This window comes from Parasteatoda tepidariorum, chromosome 12, assembly GCF_982258835.1.
Source record: "Parasteatoda tepidariorum strain Cologne lab strain chromosome 12, Ptep-v5.0, whole genome shotgun sequence".
Lineage (NCBI taxonomy): Eukaryota > Metazoa > Arthropoda > Arachnida > Araneae > Theridiidae > Parasteatoda > Parasteatoda tepidariorum.
The window spans coordinates 50,654,851-50,677,598 of NC_141766.1; the positions used below are offsets into that span (position 1 = coordinate 50,654,851).

The 22,748-nt window shown below is 26.9% G+C and overlaps 1 protein-coding gene across 6 annotated transcripts in view; it reads right to left on the minus strand.

Moving 5' to 3' along the window:
* Positions 1-22,748, minus strand: part of LOC107454859 (cytotoxic granule associated RNA binding protein TIA1-like) — a 1,051,915-nt gene that overhangs the window by 259,300 nt on the left and 769,867 nt on the right. The gene's annotated exons all lie outside the window — the stretch shown is intronic.

Genomic DNA, 22,748 nt, shown 5'->3' on the forward strand with positions numbered 1-22,748 from the left:
GGCAGAGTTGAAAGTAGCTTGGTAGTAGTGAATTCAAATCAAAGCGTAAGCAAGGACGTGTGACAATAAATAAATTTAGTTTAGATAAATATACAGGCTGAAGTGGTCAATGCAAAGAACTTTTCGTCTGTTGTCAAATGGCAAAACAAGCAACATAAAACTGAAAAAAACAACAAAACGATATTAAACTTATTACCCGTAAGTTTTAGGGCGTTTGGTAAAAGGACAAGACTCCGTGGCATTAGAGGCTCCAAAAATATATAGTTGTTTTGCTTGCACCTCGTCGTGCAGTATTGCAATTCCAGTAAACACTCTGAAACGTTGATGTAGTGAATTCGAATCCCACTATAAAACTGAATGTATATTTTTGCTATCGTTCACAAAACTGTGTAACCTTTTTTTTTAAAAGTGAAAAAAGTAATTAAGCCGTTCTTTCCATTTGCAAAGCAACCCACATATGCATGTAAATATATAAATAAATCCCACAAACCCTCATAACAGACGGATATAACACTCACCATAAGTTGATATATATGAGTTCAGTATCTTTAAAGCAGTTAAATTAAACAATTGAAGTCACCACTTATGTCCCTTTGTCCATTATATCTCTTAATTGAGAAATTATAATAGAATTAGAAATAATTAACAGCCATTTACTATTTATTTCTAGTATTGAAACAAATCGTTTTTTTTTTAAATCTTGAAAGTGAAAACAGTCCATTACCATTCTATTTGATATAAAGCATAGACATCGAAAGGTTAAAATTACCAAATAAATGTTAAGATGAGTGATATTTTAGTAATTTTATTATGATAATTTAGTTCATGGCATAGAAAATCTTTTATTTAGTTAAAATAAATTTTTAATTTTGTATTTTTTTCTAAATGAATGGCAACAAGAACTATAGTTTTAAAAACCAGAATTTGTGGTAAATCGTTACCATAGCATACAGTAAAATTACCAAATATGTGGTTGAAATACCATATATTTTGATTTTATTTGCCAGTAGTGCGCTTCTTGTACCAGGCGTCTTTACCATACTAGTATGGTAATTTTATCAGAATTTTTTCCTTATTCCAATTATAAAAATATACTAATCCAATTATTATAATTTTTAAATTCCTTAATCTAAATTTATCATCCAGAGATATAATTGTGTTAGCCATTGTAATTAGATAGATATAATTGTGTTAGCCATGTTAACTATCAAAATGCAATGTTAGCCATTGCATTTTAATAGTTACAGCTTTTTTTATAATTTGCTATGGTTTGATCTCTGTACAAAGAACAGAGTTAAGTAACAAAATAATTCTCTAATATGATTAGTTTCCTTTGAGCACGAAATGAGTATGCATAAAAACCATTTTAACTTTAATAAATACTATAGGTACAAGTTCTTTAATTTCTTTAATATTCATTTGCTTTGGTGATATCTTAAGTAAACAAGTGTACAACAAAAATGTTGTTGTTGTTGTAGTTCATTTACGTCGCACTAGAGCTGCACAGTAGGCTATTGGTGACGGTCTGGTAAACATCCCTGAGGATGATCCTAAGACATGCCATCACAATTTCGATCCACTGCAGAGAAGATGGCACCCCCGCTTCGGTAGCCCGACGACCTGCACGCGAAGTCGAGCACTTTACGGTAGAACAGTTTAACGAGGACCAATACCGCACACACCCGCGGTCCCTACGCAGACTAATCCAAGTGGTCACCCACCCGCACACTGACCTCAGCCAGTGAAGCTTGACTTCGGTGATGTGCTGGGAACCGTGTCTTAACGATCAGTCCACTGCGGGACGCAACAAAAATGACTTAAATCTTATTTGACTTATTTACAGATCAATGCAGCTCAATTTTTAATTCTTCTGCTTACATCATAATAAAGGTTCTGCTTAAAAGGAAAAAAGAGCATATGGAACTTTTTAAGAAATATATATATTTTTAATTGTTATTTATAGTATTTGAATCGATGAAAGTGCACCATAAGTAATGAAATCTAATATAGTATTCTGTGCAGAAATTTGAGCCAGAATATACAAATATGTACCAAAAGAAGTGCTTTTTTTTCACAAAGTTCTTTTTATAACGACATCTCGTATTTTAGTTTCTCTCTAAGACAAAAATAAAATAATACATGACGCCAAGGATTAAAATATCTGGCAAAAGATTTTTGGTTGAAATTTTAATTTTATCTATTTCACATTTATGACAAACGAGATAGCAGGACAGTATACTTGAATATACAACATCATCATGTCTTTGTAGTTATACTAATATCTTTCCGAGACGACATTTGAATTTGAGATACTTTTTGGAAGCACTCATTCTTATAACTGAAGAATAGATTTCCGCTATTGGACAGAAAAAAGTTCTTTGCAACGACTTTCCCCCCTTCAATATATTACAACCATATTTCTTCGCACTTTTGGTACCCGTCGTGTCAACCCCTTATAGGACCAGATTTCATTCTTTTATTTTTTATGCGAATTCATCGTTTTTACTTCTCAACCCTCCCATTCATTCCGATTCTTTCTTTACGGACAACATTCATCATGGATGATACTAGCAAAATTTGTTTGTAAATGCTGTTCTAGTTCAACGTCAGATACCATGAAAGAAAAACACTGTTTTCATTCTAGCATCAGTATGGAAACTGCATATATTTTACTACCAAGAAAACAATGATTTCACATAAGAGATTGAATTAACTAATAGATTGAATTAACACATAATAAATTGAATTAACTAATAGATCGAATTAACTAATGGATTAAATTAACTAATAGATTGAATTAACACATACTGGATTGAATTAACTAATAGATTGAATTAACTAATAGATGGAATTAGCTAATAGATTGAATTAACACATAATAGATTGAATTAACTAAGGGATTGAATTAACACATAATAGATAGAATTAACTAAGTTAGCTGTATTTACAGAAATAAAATGGATATTTACTGACACGTAGTGTCGCACTTTTAGTACATGCATTTTTTCCTAAAATTATTCAGAAAACATTCCGATTATAAATGGACAATCTCTTAAAACAGGATTTTTATTCATATTTTCGTTGTTGTTATAATTATGCATAACGTATTATCACATCAAAGCAGTTATAATTTTTTTTATTTTTTTAAGAATACCAAATAACAAATAGAAATAGCACCTTTTGGTCTGTCTTTGAATCATTCATAATTGGGATTTAAACAGCATATCTAAAAAGCTTGAAATTTATTAAACTATGTTTTATTACTTCATATACGAAAAATATGGCATTAAAAAATTTAATTTCAGATCTATTTTATAAGAAACTCTAGCTTAAATTCGGGATTTGTTCCTTTAACTTCCTCTCAGTTGATTTTTCGTTTCTAACACAGTTGATGCTTAATGGTATTTTTAATCGGAATATGGCAAGGAATTTGCATTATCAGTCAGTGATTTTAATGTAGAAGTTTAATGTTTCATAGAGGACGAGTTTTGAACGTTTGTATTATCTTGTTAGAATTGAAAGTCCTATTTACCCAATTGCTCGATCATTACATATTTATTTGTCTATTGATCATTGATTTTCAGAAGATGGATTGCCTCTATTTTTGAATTTTTTTTTTAAAAAATTCCTTTGAATGAACTTGAAGAAACTATTTATGAAAATCCCTTTGAACGTTTTGAAAAAATTCCTGGAGTTTGAAAATTGCTTCTTTTTGTTGAGTAAAATAATATCAATAATGATTTACAACATCGATTTCGTCTAATTTTCGTTAGGATAAGCGCTTTGCTATTTGAGTTATTTTTCAAGAACATTGTCTGACTGCCTTCAATGTACTTACCAAATTTGGAGGCAGTGTATTTAAATCACCTAACGCTTATAGAATTGAGTTAATTCTTAGAAAATAACTCAAATGATTAGATATTTAATTTCTATGACAATATTTTGAGAAATTCTGTTTAAATTATAGGTTTGAATATATAACCCACTACCTTAATATTGAAATTTAAAAAAAGAAATTACCGCAATAAATTAGCTGATCCGTGTCCATGTCTAAATCTCCTTTCTTTTTTTTAAAAAAAATAATAATTTGAAGCAAATACTTCAAAATAAAGCTTGACAAAGACTAAAATTATAACCGCATAGGAACAGATTTAAAAGCAATATTGCTCAGAAAGCGATTTGTTATTGACTACGGCAAAAAGAATATTTTATATAATTTTCTAAACAATATAATCGAAGCTTGTGAACAATATTTTCGCTTAGTCTGCATATTTGAAAGCTTATTTTTAAAATACGCTTTAGTCTCGAGCATCAGTTTTGGTATCTTTGAAAATTAACTCAATACAATATCTCTAAATAAGTCACCCTGTATTTTTAGGACTGATTAAGAAATATCGAAACTGTTGAATGAAAGGAAGGGGAAAAAGTATCCTAACATTGAGATAGTCTGCATTAAGACAAAAATATAAAGAAGAAAAACAGTAAAAAGGATTTCTTTCTTTGCCCCTTGGGACCAAGTATATCCCAAAGTTTGCTGCAAGGACCACGAAGGAACAAATTGGAGCGGACGCTACTCTTTTGAGATAATGTGGTTTTAGGGGTTTTTGTCTCCAGTGAATTGCTTATAGATAAGTGCTTGAGAGGTTCAATACTACCCATGCATTACCGTCTACTTGATTCTAAAACTGATGAATGTATTGCGTCAAGCGTGGTGCCTGTCAAATTCATTCTCGAAAGAATGGCAGAACATATCTAATACAATCGTTTTTTAGGTATAGTTATATTTTTGCTATGAAGCATAAAGGTAGGTTGCCATATAACATGTTATGAAAGGTTGTTTTATTTAAGGAGAAGCAACGCTATTCAGAACAAAGAATGAATTAAAAAATTTATAAGACCTTGACTTACGAACTGAAAATAAAATAGGGTTAACACTACAAGAATAGCTCAATGGCAGCACCAAAAAGCTCTGAAATTTTTACCGAAGCGTTTAAGTAAAGGTTTTGGTAAAATTAACAGAAAAATGCATGCGATAAAATTTAGTGAATGTAATAGAATTAGGTACCTTTATCATGATACTTCAGAGTATGACATAACAGTTTTTTGTTTAGTTAATGTCACTTTTTATTTTTTATTTTTTACTGATTGCGTGGTAATCAGAAGTAACATTTTTAGACCACGAATTCACGGAATACTGTTAACATGTAGACAAAAAAATTACTAAATGAATGCTTTAAATTCTGTCTATCTTAGTTCTTTTTACTAGAATTATGTTGTTTTACGAGAAATGTCATTAGCAAACACCGCGGTAATTTTACCAGAAGTTTTCCCTGTAAAGTAATAGAAAATTGTATTAAATGTATTATTAAAGAAAATTATATATATATATATATATATATATATATATATATATATATATATATATATATATATATATATATATATATATATATATATGCCAGCAAAAGTTGGCTCTTTGTCGAACTCAACTGCGTGATCAACCTTTGCGGCATTTCAACTTATCTTTCTATACCAAAAAATAAAATTACGTGCGGGATATAGGAATTCAAAAAAAACTGGAAAAAATGGGAACCTAGTTGCCAAATTTTTAGAGCATAATATTGTGAATTTTGTGAAACTTAATGCTTTTTAATGTCAGCATACTTTAGTTCTTGCATTTACAAAGCCACTTTTATAGTAAGAAAATAAATGTTTTCAAAATACTTAAAGATATAACGACCAATTTTCAAGCTCCCCCCAAATAGTATAAAAAAAAGAACGAAGAAATTATTCTATATTTACGTTTATTTAGCGTGCCAGTAGTGCAGAGTTTTAATGTTGTGTTAGTTCAGAGTTCAGAAAATAATATTTTATACGTTCAAGCGTTGTTACTTTTTTAGCTAATATGCTTTTGGAAAACAAAAATTATATAGAATTTTAGAGCTTCCTACTTTTGCAAATCTTTCTCTTATTTTCCTTATTTATAAATCGATATGTGCGTTATTGTTTCTAAAAGATAAAGCAAAAAATTTAATTATTCTATCAAGAACAACATTCAAACTAATTTTGATAAGTAATGTCAAGCATTTGTGTTATTCTAAATATAAAAATAAGTTAAAGTATGAAGAAAATATGTTTGGCTGTAAAAGAGTCTCCAGAAATGCCAAAGCTGATATTCTGAAATGGAAAGTGTTTGAAACGTTTGGCACGCTTTCAAATAGCCCATGAATGCTTACACAGATTAATTAAACTAAATGAAGCGTGTATTAAGGAGTATATCTTTAGTGCGTTCTAAACTTCAAAATTAACAATATTGTTTTAAAATATATATATATTTTAAAAATTTTCTTCAAATTGAACAAATAACTTTCATTTAAATGACTTTAATAAATTTTAATTTTTACTAAATGTGCATTTCTCAAGTGTAATCATTTCTTATCTATTCTTCTTCTGTATTGAATTATTTGTATCGCTTCTTTTCGTGAAATTTTGACAAAATTTGATATTTATATTTTTTTGCATTTAATAACTTATTCCTTTTAAAGTATAAAACAAATAGTAGCAAATAGTAAACAAATAGTAATTAAATAATAATAAAACAAATAGTAACTCATTAAAGAAATACAATTTCCAGTAAAGAACGAAAGTTTTATAAATTTCAAAAAGTCAACAAAAGTTTTATTAAAAAACATCATTAAAAGTGACATTTTTTAAACAATCTAACAATTGTATTAAAACTTTAATAAATTATAATCATAAAAACGTATTATTTTGCTTGCATGTTTTGTACAAAAAAAGGGTAAGAATTCTAGAAAATATAATTTAAATTTAAATGAAGTCAAAAATATATTTATATTTATATCCGATGTTTTACTTGAACGACACGTTTTTTACAAACTTACAAAATTAAAATCTGTTTCGTGACTTTTTTTTAAAAAAAGTAAATGCTTAATATGTTATTTGTTTGGGTGAATATGCACCGAATCCTCCTGCAAATTCAAAAATTGTACTAACTATGTAAGTATTGCAATTCTAACTAAGTAAAGGTACTTCAAAATAATCAAAGAATGATTTGAATTGAGAATTCACATCATTTCAATGAGGTAAAGGAGTATAAAACGGAAAATAATTGTGTGCACTAAAACTGATTGGAGCTAAAAAATTATGTCACTCACAGATTAAAGTCAAAACCAGATTATATCAGATCAAATCCAGATTACGTCAAAAACAGATCCAGCTGTTGTTTACCATCGAAAGCAATAGATATGAAAGATTCGTTTGAGACCATTAAAATGAAACGCTTATGTAGGCCAAATCACAACTGTAATCACTTCTCGCATTCTAACTTTCTAGAAACTTTAGATTAGTATAATATTTATACATTAAATAGTATTCTCCTCATTTCTCACAAATGTTTAATTTTAAGAAATGCTATTAAAATTTAACGAATCAAAATCGTGATCGATCAGAGAACCGAAGTGAAATAAATACAGTGTTTACTGCTGTTAAATAAAAATTTTATAAAAAAAATTTAGAGATGGATATATCCGCACTGAGGAAAAATGGATGATCAAAACTACCAGAATTCGGTAAATTTCACCGTGTTTCTGGCTCTATGAGAACACCAAATCTTCTTCTTCTTCATTGGCCTGACAGCCCAGGATGGGCCCTTGCCTTCCGCGGAGGTGAACTCCAGGCTCTTCTACACTTGGCCTGAGACATCAAATTTGTGACTTTTAGAATATTTAAATCACTTTCGAGGCAGTCGAGCCATCTAAATCTAGGTCTTCGAGAACACCAAATAAGCTCGGCAATTTTTACCGAAATGCTTTTGTAATAATTTTTGTAGAATAAACACTAAAATATGATTTTATGTTTGATAAAATTCTGTAAATATGGTAAAATTTGGCATTTTTATCATGATACATTAGAACATGGAGTGAAAACCATTTTGTCGGGTAAATATACTTTTGAATTGTGCATTTTTTAAACTAAATACAATGTTGTAATAAGAATTATAATTTAAAAAATCAGAATTTCGGGTAAACCGCTAAAATATGAACTGAAAAATTTCCAACTGAATGGTTTTAATACCGTATACTTGGGTTTTATTAACCAAAGTTAATATTATTGCACTCTTTTACCTGAAATCATTACCATGCTGTACTGTAGTTTTACTAGAATTTTATTTTTAAATTCGATGCAAAAGTTTTAAAAAAAATAATAACAGATTCAAAAGATTCAAAAATCAATTCTTATCAAATGGTTATAAACAATCTCTCTCACTGCGGAATTCTTTTTATTTTAGAATTTGTTTATGAAAGTAAGTAATAATTTAAAAAGAACACTTAAAGTAACACAATTAAAGAAAAAAAATGTCAAAATTGAATCAATAGTTAAATTGCAAAATATTTCACGCCGTAAACTTTTATTTATTTTCTTTGAAACTTAGAAAAGCGTCATATTACAAGTGACAAAATTTATAAAATATTTTTTCATCACTTTTTTTTCTGCCAGTTTCCGCAGCGTGTTTAAAAGGTAAATACAATAAAAATAATTTATTTTAGAAGGATTTATGCAAATTCCTTGAGGATTAAAAATAAGATATGGAAATGCCAGTCATTCTATGTACTTAGCTGGAAATTCAAAATTAAATAAACGTACTCGTGAATAAATTTCCCGATATGTTAAGAAAAGTTTATTTTAAATCCCACTGAAGCGAAAAAAAACAAGAAAAACTTCGTCCCTATAAAAATGCTCTTTTATAACTTGGGAGAAATATCTACTTCAAAAATAATTTTGCTTCCCTGTTCGTTGAAAAAATAGGAATAATTGGATTCTTAGTTCAACTCTTTAAAAAAAGGTAAGCAAAAAAGGGACTAATTTGTTTTCTTTGTATGAATTTTTGTTAAATAAACAAAATAGCTTTCTATTATGAAGTTTAATGCTTATGTACATTTAAAGTTTGATGCTTTACTTTTTAGTATTACAAATTCAATAATTTCGCTTGAAAAAGATAATTAATTTAATTCTGGCTTATTTGACTCATTTAAACTATTAATCTTAAATATACATTCAACACATAACCATCACAACTAAACTTTAATGAAAATATTGTTACTTAAGCATACTTTAGCTATTTATTTTTTTTCAAAATCAACAAGTAAAAGATTTTGTTAAAAAGGCGGTTCTCTAATTTACTATATAATGATCATATAATTTAGTTTTATAATTCAATAATAATAAATTTTACTTTTTACTCAATTTTAAAATTTTTAAAGTCGTCAAAAATTAAATCACTATTGACGTGTAAAAATAATAAAGATGTACTTCAAATCAATTTCCAATACATAAAAACGAGCAGGAAGAATTATGTATAGCAGAATTTAATTGAAGCACATTTTAATGAGAAGATGACGGAAAATAATAGTAACCAGGCTCTCTTCTTAAAAAGAAAAGAATAATAAATTAAAAAAAAATCATGTATGCTATTTAAACAAATTTCCTTTTGACAACTAAATTAATAAAAAACAAATGCATTTGTAATAATCAAAATGATTTAGAATTTTTATTTATGTATAGGTTTACATAGATTTAGTTCTTATTTTCTGTTACTTGAAACAGGGGCAATATTAATATTTTATTTTATGTACTTTAAAACTAAAACTCTTGGGTATTTGATGCTAGATAAGCAATTTGTACTAAAATTATAAATATTGATAGCACAGCAATTTGTAATTAAATTATAAAATGCATGGCTTTTACTTTAATATCGTCCGTGTTGAATCCAAACTGTTTCCTGATTTATACTGAAATTATTTAATTGAGAAGTTATATATATTAACTTGCAAATATATCTGTAAAAGAAAGCCTAGAATAATATCTGAGTCAAGATGATTTTCGGCCACATTTTACTTTTAAATCTCAAATCAGCAAACACGCAATCTTTTAATTAAGCTATTTCTTAAGTATAATCTGACGAATCTACATCTGTTTTTCAGAAGTGTGCATATGATTTCACCAAATCAGAGACTCGATTAATTTAACTTATGCTCAGTCAATTTCTAACATTATTGATGCAGTGTAAGATTTTATGGAACAGTCTCACAAGTGCGCTTAAAACCTACTTTTTTCATAGCAATTAATATGAAAGACAATTATTTACCAAATCCTCACTTAAGTAAATCTGTTGAAGAAATGATCAGCACAACATTATACATTCGTGTATATTTTTCAAAAAAATCTCGACGCTTGCTAACCTAGATAGCTCTGTTAACTTCACAACTTACTCCACAGACATATAATACGTATCTGGGGCTGATATTTTTCCCTTTCTTGGATAAATGAAATTTGCATGCCTTCTGAGTATGTGGAGGACAATGAAAAAACTCAAAAATATGTTTCCAGATTTATCTTCGTCGCTTCAAACACAGAAAATTAAATCTAACATTTTCCTTGACTGTGTTAGATATAAGAATCACATACGCGCTGCCTGCCAATTAATGAAAAATAATATTTGACATTTTTCATCTTCTTTCAAATCGAGATATTCATGACAGTCAAGTATTGTATAACGTCCTAGAACTATTAAACCTTTATTAAACGAAGATATTGCCCCATGGTATGTTCGATCTAAAGTTCACAAACCATACCAGCAGTCTTCGTTAGAGTTTCAAGTTTCTTGTAATTTCTAAGAATTTTTCTTCCGTCCTTGCACAATATTAATATTTCGAATATATTTATTCAGAATATTTAAATTCACTGGTTTTTGATTTCTCCAGTTTTATGTTTCATGAAAAAAATGTTACATAAAAATACTAGTAAGAACACACACAAAGTGCCAGAATTAAGTTGTAAACTGGCACTGTTTTGGGGACTAGTTTATTCATTAAAAAATATCTGTGAGCCCGCATCAGTTAACGTACATTTTTGTAACATGCATTCTGAAGAACGCAACATAAGATTAACTTACTTGAAGTATATATATAAGAAACTATATAACTTATATAGAAACTATATATAGCTTATATAAGAAACTATATAACTATATAAACAACCATATATGAGTCATAACTATGTATTATAACTTATTAAATTTTATATCTATAATCATTGTTTTACTTAGAATTTCGTAAAACCTAAAAATAAATAATTTTTTGAGGAATAATATTTTTTATTATAGTTCATATTTATAATCATTTGCCTATCAAAACTTTTAAAATAAAAATGTCAAAATAATTATTTGATAAAAGTCAACGAACTATTAAATTTGCTACGTCTAATCAGTACTCTGCTCAGAATTTTTAAAATCATATGATTAAATAAAAACTTGGAGAATAATATTTCTTTATTAAATATGATATCTATAATAAGTTGTATTTTCAGAGTTATTTAAAATCTTCAAAAAATAAACAAATGAATAATAACGTATTCTGGTTAAATTTGATATCATTGTTAGACTTTTTAAATCCAAGAAACATTTACTTAAATAACATCTATTTGTTTGCCAATTTTGATGTAGCAAAATTTAAATCACCTTTATGAGGATAATGACCACTGTCATGCTAATCACGCAAACTGATACTTCTTATGCGCTCTATGAATACTTAAAATAAAGAACTAACTACACTATTAACGTCTGAAAATGACATTTTAAGGCCAAAAGTGCTTAAAAATTTTTAGTTTTTGCCTATAAATATGTATTAAACTGGTTATTTTGCCTGTTAGGAATATCATTTTATCAGCTCTTATCAAATTTATTCTACAGAACTACGTGATAACATTTAATGACTTTCATTTTGCATGCATTTCCTTACATTTTTCAAGCACACGAAAGAATCGAAAGCAATCGAATTATTAAAAAATAAATTATGAATAAGCGGTTTAGCAGAATATTGTTCTGTTTGCATAATTAGTTTAAATGTCAAAATCTATACATCATAAATGATTTCAAGTAACAAAATGAGTTGATATGAATTTACAGCACTGTTTTTAGAGAAAAATAATTTTTTACACACTCTAAAAGGTAAAAAAAGAATGTATTTTTACCTTTTATATTACTGAATATTACTGAATTTAAAAATAACGAAATACACTTTAAAAATATTTTTTGAAGTTTTCAGTTTTATTATAAAACTTTTTTGTGGCTTTAGTATCATATTTATATATTTCAAGAAGAAAAATTACGGTCACCTTAAAAACATGGTAACATTGAAAGAAACATTTGTTATTTTAAGATATTGGCAAGAATGAAGTAACATTTATGGTTGAAGGAACTTTCGAATATTCTATATTTATTTCCCCCCCCCTATAATAAGATTTTAATTTTATATTTTTCATTATGTTAAGTGTAAAAACGAACTCTTCTTAACGTTATTGTTCATTAAAGAAATAGATTGTTAAAAAATATCTAATTCGCAATCGTAAAAGCACATTAGCTTCATTAAGTTTTTACAATTTTTAAACAATATTTTCATATAATATCAATAAAATAGGTTAAAAGAAAGAAAGCTAATGTTAGTTTTAACAAAAGCTCAACTGCATTACAATTGCAATAAAAAAGAAGGTAATCTTTAACGAGTGGATCCTGCTTTTTTGTTGACAGAGAAAGGAATTACAGTGCAAAGTATCGTTAAAGTAAATCAAGATTAAAAAATGAACTATACATAGTAAAAACAAAATAAACAAAAGATAAGTAATTTTGAATGTAAATTATGTTTGTATGTATAAACTTTAGTGCAGTCATCTCTAATGGAAGAAAATAATTAGTCTGTACTACTTTCTATAATTATTTTCCTTTAATTTCTCATATGAAATAATGTTTATTATTGTGTAATCAATTTTGACACTATTGAAATAGTAATTGACGTATTGAAATAGTAATTTTAAGAAAAAAATTAGATTTTTTCATAATACTGCATATATATGCAGAGAGAAATATATAAGTATAAGATATATTTCTCTCTTTGCTATATATAGGAATCTTATTTGTTCTTTATTGCTTTCGAGTTTTTTTTCCTAAATCATTATTATGTAGTAATAAAACAGTTTTATGAACAAATTAGTCTGAAAACGCCCCTGCTAGAGAGACATAGATAATTTTTTAAACACTGGTGATGTTTACATTAAAACAATTTTAATTTGTTATCTTTATAAAATGACGTTACATTAGAATGTAATGAGATGTCCAAAGAGGAAAATTAGTAGATACCATTTTGCTATTTGTTCATATATGTTAAAAAAAGTATATTTTTAAAAAAAATCCAAGCTTTAGCCTTAATTCTGAACAATATGATAGATTATACGATACTAAAAGATGAAATATAATTGCTAGAAGTACAACCTCCTTTTTCTTTCCCATTTCTCTTCTAATTCGAGCAGAAGCAAAAATCAAAATACTCCCTCCCTCTTTTTCAGCTGTCTTTTGCTCTCGAAATTTTACGCCCTACTTGCAAAAATCATTAACGTCGCACACATTTCTATAGAATCATTAAGACTTTACGAACTTTTATTCGATACCTCCGAAATGGAGAGAGAACTTTAAAAGACTAAGCAGTATGTTTTGTAAAATGCATTATAATTTTTACTTTTTCTTTACATTTTATGAATAATATAAAAGCAATTATAGTAATTTATATGTATATGATTTAAAATGGCAGAAAATTTTGACAGGCAAAACTAAACACTAGAGATTCGAAAAGAACTCATTTCTTTGTAATTATTTTTTCAAAATGACCTAGCTAATATAAAATATTCATATTGTGAATTTTTTATGTTTTTGAAACTTGCTGATAAAATTCAAAAAACTGACTAACTTAGCAATAAGTATAATTAGGACCTTCTTTTTTTATTAAATACATTGTCTCTATTAGTTAATTTTAAATGTTATTTTAAAGATGCGTAAGTTTAAAATTTTGTCTTGTTGTTGAGTAATAACATGTTTCTCGTTATTAATGCATTTAATTCAGTGTTTTACTGGCAGAAATTCACAGCCGTAAAATAATAAAAACGTGTTAGTCCCTCCCAGTTTATTGCCTTTTTTTGCTGAATCCACTTGTCTAATTAAATTTCTTAAATAATTCTCGATATTTTGAAGAAAAAGTACTAATTAGAAAAATGGTATTTATTGACATTTGTGAAACCTCTATGAAAAGTAATATTGTAGCAGCAAGAGATTCTTTAGAATTACATATTCTTTTATTTCATTATATCACATTTTATTATACTATATATATATATATATATATATATATATATATATATATATATATATATATATATATATATATGCATATATAAGGATACAGATATAAAGAAAGATTAATGAATATAAATAATCTACCTATTTTAGAAATTATAATACAAACTAATGTTAATTCTACTGTGACTTTTGATTTCCAAGACCTTTTGATTTCCCCTTTTGTAAGCTAAAAGGCGTTCTTTTGAGTTATTACTATGATTATAAAAATATCTTTAAATTGCGATTTTAACTATTAGGAAATTCAAAATATACGAGAATTATTTTAGAAATTAAATTTCACTAATGGATTCAGCAAAAAAATGTCAGTACAATGGAAGGGGATAACATGTTCATATTATTTTATGGTGTGAATTTCTGTCGTTAAAACGTGGAATTCGCCTTAAGTTTTGAAATAGTTTGCGCACTGTTAATGGTTGCAAATTTATTCATTAAGTTTATGTAAACCGCGGTATAGCTACCATACGTATTATTTGTTAGTATCGAAATGGCAGAATGCCATTTCGATACTAACAAATGGCATACTTCGATATGGCATAAATAACTAGAAACATTTTATTACTCAACAACAAGGAGATAAAATTTTAAACTAACACATCTCGAAATTTCATTTAAAATTAACTAGTAAAAAGAATGTATTTTAAAAAATATGATGGTCCTAATTGAAGAGATGAATGTTAAGAGGGGTTTTGCAATATTTTTAAAAATATAAGTGTTTTGTTGGTTTTGGAATCTGTACAGGTAAGCTCAATGTTCAGAATTGGAAGGGGACATGTATGATGCGCATTAATTCGATGTACAACAGTGTATGATGGAGAATCGAATAATCGAGAATCGACTACAATAATTGTACAATAATCGATTACGATAATAATTACAATAATAATAAACGCAAACACCTACGGTTAATTATTAATTTTTAGAAATTGTTTAGGAATTGTTTTTTAGAATTGTTGTTGTGAAAATTTAAAATGTTTCACATAATTTACACAAGCAAAACAAATGACCATGTTTATAACTGAAGTAAAAAAACCAGTCCTATTTATTTAAATTTTAAAGTTATTAAATTGTCAAAAATCTTTTTCCCAATTAATTAATAATATGCTATCTTTGATAAAACTCATTTTTATAATAATTCCATCTAATAATGAATAATATATTTAAATATTAATAATATATTATATTTTTTCATACTACTTTTTAATGTTTTAATATTGTTTAATATTTGTTAATTATTATTTTGGTACATAATTACTGAGTATGTATTACATTTTAGAATTTATCTTAAGTAGTAGTTTCGTAAAAAAATGCTTTCGAATTTAATACTACATAGTAAGCAATATTATAACATCTTTCAAAATCAAAATATATTTTTCCATTTATTGATAATTTTTTCAAGTCAAATCAAAGTGTTAATGAAAGTGTTAATGGTAGGTACTACCATGGAGCATACTTCCCTACATGTTAGAGATTCGATGAAAGCTATCGATGGAATATCTACATGGATGCTTTCGATGTCCAAAAAGTGAAGATGAAATATTTGTAATATTTTAAATAATAATTTTGTTTTGTTAAACCTTTAAATATATATTAAACAACAGTTGAAATAGGCCGAATAAACATTAATAATTTAATTTTTTTGTCAAAGAAAAAGTTGAGTTTGAGCAAGTTTCCATCTAAGTTTATAGTCATGTTAGTTAATAACATAGAAATTTAAACTCCAAATTAAAATTCAATATTTTAAATCTGTTTTAAAATTCCGATAAAATATTAGCATTTTAATTAAAATTATAATTTTTCGATTGGCTTAATTTGAAAGTACAAATTGAAATAATTAAATCATTTGTATAGAATAAATATTTATTTTCGTATGTGGATATTTAATTTATTAGATTTCTTGTCAATATTTATTTTATGCATAATTGCAAGACACATACTACTACAAATATAAATGCAGATTTCTCTGATATAATACAGATTTCTCATATATATATAATTAATAATTTTTCTAAATTTGAAAGTAGCGTGTATTTGAGCTGCTAAGTATTTAAGCTTACATAAAAAGTAATACCAATTGATATAATTAAATTACTCAGATTTTTATGGAGTAAATATTTATTTTTGTATATATTTTTGTATATTCACATATAATACAATAATAAATATTTATTTTTGTATTACATGTGGATATTTTATTTTATTAGATTTTTTGTTAATATTTACTTTATGTAAAATTGCAAGATAAATACTACTACAAACATAAATGCAGATTTGTCTGATTATATAATTAATATTTTTTTTCTAAATTTGAAAGTAGCGAGTATTTAAGGTGCTTATTGTAGTATTGACATGGGACGACAAACACAGGTCTGCCTGAGTAATGTAGCAGTTGCATAAAAAGTAGCTCAGTTGTTTGGGCAAAAATGCTCTGTAATTGAAAGAATTATAAAAAAAAATGATCTTTTTATAGTAATTCTTAACTTGAAGTTAGTAGACCAATTATCATTCGTTGGACGTGTTTACTGTTTTCTAAAAAATATTGACCTTTCAGAATAATAAAAATAATCCAGCATTTGACTGTTTCAAAATGACTTGTAAATATGTTCTGCAAAAATTTAAACCCTTTTTTAAATATCTAATGAATTTTTATGCGAATTAATGCCTCTTAATAATTTTTTTTAGAAACTATTACAAAATCATATACCTACAAATATAGAAGTAGAATTATTTTAAAAAATATTAAAGTATAATTAGAAATAAATAAGTATATAATAAGTAGTAAGGTATATAAGTAGTTCATAAGTAGGTTAAATTTATAAAATTCATCCTATCCTACTAGTACGTAACAGACCTACCTCGACTTAGTTTATTTTAATTCATTTTTGTGCCCGAAATTAATTTAGACATCACGTGATCCGTAAATGTGATAAGGTTTGGGATTTTTAATCCCATACATAAGCGAAATGCTGCAAGCAATTTATCTAAACGTTTTTAGAGGTAAATTTAACTATTAATTTTGCTTCTACTCATTTGTGTTTATTTCTCAGATTCTATTGAATCCTATGTAATGGTAATTTACTCGGAATGTGGAGTAAGTTGATCAAATTTTTCAAATATGTAACATAAATTCAATAGCGTTTTGATTTTTTCCTAAGTAGTTTGTTAAGTTGCAATTAAGTCAAATGGTTTAGTGACATGTTAATTGTAGTCAAATGGTAAAAAAATGACTATAACGCAATGTTAGAAATTTAGTGTATAATCGGAAAAAAAATTAAATCACAAAGTAAAAGTACTGTGAAGAGTTCAAAATCCTTACTATACTACACTAATAATGACTAATGAGAAAATGTAACTTCATATCATAAAATGTTTCTATGTAAATAAATATGTAAGATCTTTGAATATAAAAGTAAAACATTTTTGTTAAAATTAAAATGCTTGTGAAGAATGTGAGAAAAAATCAATACGATTTTTTTTATATGAAGACAATGAAGAATTTCCTCTCTAACTAGTTTTGCATCTGAGGATAAAAAACAAAAGAATTGCATGGGAGCATGCAAATCCCATGGATTAAGCTTCAGAGTATGTAAATGTCTGCCACTTGGGAAATCAAGCATGTAGAGATTACAAATACTCCTTTGTCTTCTTTATTATTCTTTCAAAGCCTTATTTTCTTTCAAACGGGTATAATTATTGGAAAAAAACTGATATAGGATGTATCTTTTTGGCGAAATAATTTTCGCGTTGTCTGTTAATCCACTCTATCAGAACAGTCGGATTCTATTGGTCTTTGGGATGATTCCACAGGGCATAGTCTTTTCAAATGCGAAATGGTAATTAGAAATGATTTACGTATATCTGAAAGAGAGGCCTATTGCATGAAAAGTGAAGTATTGCTTTTTTCTTAAATATATTTTGATTTGAGTTTCTATTACATCTCAATCTCGTTTAATATTAACTGTTTCTTTCCATTTAAATGCTAATCTAAATTTCGGAAAAGAACAGAAAGACAAATTTTTATTTTTTTCTGAATTTTTGAATTATTTAAATGTGTATTAAGCTGCTTCAAACTGAGGTGCAATTTATTTATTTATTTATTTATTTAATATATATATATATATATATATATATATATATATATATATATATATATATATATATATATATATATATATATATGCATATTCATTTCAAAAATAAAAATTCTAAATTAAGGGCAAAAATGGATAAATACTTCTAAATATCATGACTTTTAGTTTGTTAATCATAAAAACAGAACTATGAATTTGGAGATTACTTCAATATAGGAGGAATTTCTTTATTAATTATTAGAATTTCCTTATTAATTATTTTCTTATTAAAAAGAAATTCCTTATTAATTAATGAAATGTAAAATTTTTATGAAACAATATTTTGCATCCTTTGACTTAATGCACTTAAATGATAATTTTATAAAAACAGAGACATAAATTAACACATTAAAAATTGGAAAATATATGTAGACCGAGTTCCAAGAATTTAAAAAAATATTTAGCTGAGAAAAATTTCCACGTTACTATTTCAAAATTTTGTTGAATACATTCATGCAGTTAAGTCATATACTTGCATTTAGAATATTTATTACGAAATGAGAGAAGTACTTTTCACAACAGAATGAAATATTATGAATTATTTAAAAAAAAAATATCAAATTAATAAAAATGTGTGCGTAATTTCAGAATATATTGCTTTTTCAATTAAATATGCGTATAATCCGAAAATTTGCGGTTACGTGAAATAAAGTGCTATACAGTGGGTTTTTACGCAAATGTATAAATTGGGAATAAACTTCATCAAAACTGAAAAGTTTGCACTACCCCAAAAATTTGAAGAAAAAATCCGAAATCAAGAGACTTACTCGAAAATCCCTCGATTGCTGTGGATAAAAATAAATACTTCGTCTTATTTTGCTAAAATAAAATTGAATGGGCAGCGGTTTTACATTTTTATTAATGAAAATAATACGTCACAGAAAATTCGAAATACGCCATTAATTACGATTTTGCGCCAATTTCATTGTCCATGTGATTTTTCAGCAATTACTGCTTCAGAGTTATGCATCGTCTTCTGAAATCTCGATATTATAAGTCACGGCAGATAAATTTTGAATCACGTATTTGAAAAAAGAAAAAAAAACAATTTGAGGCACATGTTCGCCTATTCCGTCTTTCATTCACATGGACTTTCGAACCATTTTTTGGCAGATACCTCGTGTTTTTTTCTTACGTAATATTCGAAAATCGCAATAACCACACTCATGCAATTTTGCACCGAATTTATCGTAAATTCATATGGTTCTTCAGTTATTATTATTACAAAAATTTCCACCTTTTTTCTTCCAAAAATATCGATACATTTTTTCCGATATTATTTTTCAGATGACTTTTGAATCATATCTCTCATGGGCTGAAGTAGTGGCACAACTGAAAAAACACGCGTTTTTGACTGAGAACAGGTGTAAATATGAAAATGCACATTCTTTCAACAGCAATACTAGCAATACTCATGATTCAACCTGAAACTAATCTTTGTTGAAGCAAACAAAAGCATTTCTTATGCTTTTTGCTTAGCAATAAAAACTTTAAGCCCACTTATCTCAAAACTTGATTGTTTGAGTTGTGTCGCTATTGCAGCCCATAAGCGATATAGTTAAATATTCCACATATTTCGAATTTGTACTGAATCGATACGCTTTTTAATAATTTTTTCGGCAATTATACTCATGGATTTCAAAATAATTTTAAAAATCCAGGTATTTTTGAACCGAAACTATCATGACTCATCTTAAATAACACATATAAGTAATAGATAATAGATTTTCAATCACTTGTGTTCGATTTTGCACTGATTTTATCATAGATCCATGTTTTTTATCATAATTCCGCACTTGCTATGGAAATCTATATGATTTTTTAAATTCCTAACATTTTTAACAAGATATTATTATGAAACACAGAATACGCTGCAGTCTTAAGATAAGGAAGAATTAATTTTTTTTTCTCCCATGATTGTTGAAATCACGGTCAAGAGCGGACCAAAATATTGTTTAAGCTCACTTCTCTAACCGATTTTATATATATATATATATATATATATATATATATATATATATATATATATATATATATATATATATATATATATATATATATATATATATATATATATATATATATATATATATATATGTAGTGTCGTAGTATCTGAAATAAGTGAAGTTCCAGCAGAATAAACGTTTTAAAAAAAAGAGAGTTTATTTTTCCTGATAAGAAATCACTCTTCTATTATTTTCAGTTAAATATAAAACATATTTCTATTAATAGAGTGTAGTATGAAATGCATGAAGTATTTTGGAAATAATAAAAATATATTAATAATCGTACATCGTAAATATCTCAGTTTTGTACATTTTCTCTCTCTGGAGTACAATTCACGTTTTTACATAAATCTGGAAGATCCTTTAGCTTATCAGAAGTGGCAACAGTACGAGTGAGAGATATGTCATCAAAATACTACCCACAAGGGAACGATATATAGAGGACATCAAATTGAATTTGGGTACCAAACTCCAGCACGTGTAATTTGAGTTGACATTAAAGAATTTTCGATCGACTGGGATAAGAAGAATTTTCAGATTTTATCAATAAAGATTTGTTTCTTTTTTTCATTCAATTTCTCTTTCTCTCTTGCAGGGGAAATCTGAATTGGAATAAAAATAAGAAACAAAAAAAGAGAAACAAAAGGATATTTCAAACCATAATTTATAGCTTATCTAAAGTTATCTTAAGATGCATTTAAAGAACTCGTATTGGCAGATTATCCAAAATAATACAAAACAGTTATGTTAACTTTATTTTATTTATATATATATACATATAAAACTTTAGAATTTTTTAATTTTCTTTCACCGTGAAAAGAATTGAAATAATATGGAGGGAATACATATTTGCATAAATATATGAATATGTATATTAATGAGATAAAAATATTTTAGGTAACCAAGAATTATATAATAATTTCGTTTTCTAGGGTTCTGTAATAAACAACGGGAACAATACTACTTTAAAAATGCAAAGAAGATTTACTATAGCAAATAAATCATTAAAAAAAGTTTTATTATATAAATATCTTTTAAAATCAATTTTAACACATGCTTGTGAAGCCTGGAACATATCTAGTACGGATAAAGCTATGTTAGGGTATCTTTGAGACAATGGTCTTCAGAAGCATTTTTGGAGGAATTCAAAAAATTGGTGTGGGACTTAGAAGATCAAATTTAAAGCTTGATCACTCTTATAATGAACCAGACGTTATTAACTTTATTAAACGACAAGGAATGAAATGGGCAGGTCGCGTTAGCAGAATGGACGAAGACCGTACCGCAAAAAGAATTTTCAATGCCAGACAAGTTGGCACACGAAAAAGAGGAGGGTCGAATTTTAGAGGGATAAATGGCACAGGAAAAAAAAAATTTTTTGGTCTTAAAAACTAAAAACTGGACAGCACTAGCAGGAAATAAAGCTATCCTGGAAAAAAACTTCTTGAGAAGGCCAAAGCCTACCTTGGGCTGTCGAGCCATTGATGATGATGATGATGAATTATGTAAGTATTTTGGAGGAGAAGGAGAACTATTTTTCTAATGAGCATAAGCAATTGCAAAATAAATATTTAATAATTATTTTAAAATAAATTTATTTTTCGCCTTTGAAATCCATGTATCATTTTCAATTTTCCATGCAATATTAATTATTAAGATATTAGGGAATTTAATCGCAAGTACGAAATGGGTTAAAAGTATTTCTAAAAATTCCTTCTTTTAGAGGTTGAGCTCTATTGGAAGGAAACAGCGAGTAGGAGAATTTCTAGTATGACCTCTTTTTTTTCTTTTTCACTACTTTTAACAGATTTGAGGTGGAAATAACACTTTCCTATATTTGCATTGCTTCAGTATTCTCTTAAGATGATTTTTAAATCGGACAACTCCGAACAAGTATGACATACCAACATTACATTAAAGGGATAGATTGAATTAAATTTTGAGCATGTTTTTACTGTTAGCAATTTTCTTTCAAATCGATTTGAAAATATCAATTTCAAATAGGAGTATATTACTTTTTTTTTTAATTATTATAGTTTTCTTCCGATTTTTTTTTCTTATATAGAGGAGAGTCGGGTAGCCCCGCCCAGCGCCCAATGACAATTTCATATGTATAGAATATTTTTTCAAGTCAATGGGCAATCGAACATTAATTGTTATATTAGAAAAAGATTATTTTCAAAGTTTCAAGCATTTATGCAGCTGTTAACATGGTAAGCAATAGTTTTGAAAATATGTTGAATGCAGTAGTCATGAAATTAAGAAAAATTGGTTGAATGTTTCGATTAAACTTCATTTTAGTACTAAAACAATAATTTTTCTATACATACTGCATTAAAGTATGTAGTCTTAAGT